We start from the raw sequence: 1,775 nt of genomic DNA on the forward strand, positions 1-1,775 counted from the left end.
TGGCATTAAGCACGCTACGGCAGGAAGACGGCACAATGACAGTGGGATGGAGAAACACAGCACAATATCTGCTGAACAAACTCCTCCCGGAAGATGCCACAGACTCAGACACACAGGAACAGATCACACTCAGACAAGAACTTCATGAACAGTATAACACCGACGCCGTCACCTGTCCCTTTGCGCACGAGGAAGTTGCGGTAGCGATAAGAGAGCTAAAGAATAAAAAAGCACCTGGACCCGACAGGATCCATGCAGAAGTGCTTAAGAGGCTAGCACCACAGATCACCCCATACTTAACAGAACTACTAAACGACGCCTTAAGGCTAGGCCGTGTACCGACAGTCTGGAAAACCTCAAATGCAGTCATCATACGAAAATCATCAGACAGAGACCAATCAGATCCGAAATCCTACAGACCAATATGCCTCATAAACACCATGGCAAAAATCCAAGAGAAGCTACTGTGTGACCGCTTGCAGGCTCACAGAACCCTACTTGGAATGAATCCCCACCAGTTTGGATTTCGGAAAGGGAAAAGCATCGATGATGCAATAAACAGAGCTTTAGAAATCACACAAAACACAGATAAAACATACTCTTTGGCAATCATGATAGACATCGCAGGAGCATTTGACAACCTGTGGTGGCCAGCACTGTTTCTGAGGTTACGCCAGATGGAAGTACCCGCAGCCCTATACAACAGTCTTTTAGACTACTGCAGAGACAGAATAGTGGAATGGCGCGTGGGCAACCGGAAGGTAATAAGGAAAATTACCAAGGGATGTCCGCAGGGATCGATCTGTGGACCCATCTTCTGGGACATAATTTTTGAACCTCTCCTGCAACTGCTGGAGGAGGATATGAGGACAGACGGTGCTGTCGCCTATGCAGATGACCTACTGGTGGTCATCTCAGCAAATACAAGAGCCCAGCTAGAGGAGAAGGCGAGTGGCACACTGCAGACAATAACACAATGGTGCAACGCAAACAAACTCAAGATAGCGGGCAACAAAACAACATACACACTGCTCAAAGGGCAACTCAGACGCAATCCATCTATTAAAATACAGAACAACAACATAAAGAGAATGACGGTAACCCGCTACTTGGGCGTATACATAGATGAGAAGCTGAACTTCCATGAACATATCAGAATAACAACAAACAAGGCAGAAAAATTACTACATAAACTGGCAAGGATTAATTCAGGACAATACAGACTTCCTCTGTCAGTCACACGAACTTACCACTGCGCACTCTTCGAATCAGTGCTAAGCTTTGCGGCCAGTACATGGGCGCACAGACTCAACCTCGTCACAAACAGAACAGCGGTTAGGCGAGGGCAGAGAAGCGTCCTTCTGCGACTATCGGGAGCCTTCGGCACTACATCAGTTGAAGCACTGTGTGTCGTGCTAGGAATTTTCCCGATAGATATCACAATCAAATATCGGGCCGCTCTGTACTGGTTAAAGATGGGTAGACTAGACCAGGTCAACATATTGACTGGTTCCCCGCTGAACAATAAGCGGGACCTCAAAAAATGGAAAATCGACACATGGCAACAGGAATGGGGCACAAGTGATAAGGGACGGAGAGTCTATACATTTTTTCCGAACATAACGGAAAGATTAAGAATGAAACATGCCGATCCTAGCCGCGGCATGGTGCATTTCTTGACTGGCCACGGACCTTATCCCACGCACTTAAATCGCGTGAGTCTTAGAGACACATCAACGTGTACATGTGGAGGTATGGGAACCCCCGAACACACA

The sequence above is a fragment of the Schistocerca piceifrons genome, chromosome 1, assembly GCF_021461385.2.
Source record: "Schistocerca piceifrons isolate TAMUIC-IGC-003096 chromosome 1, iqSchPice1.1, whole genome shotgun sequence".
Taxonomy (NCBI): Eukaryota; Metazoa; Arthropoda; class Insecta; order Orthoptera; family Acrididae; genus Schistocerca; species Schistocerca piceifrons.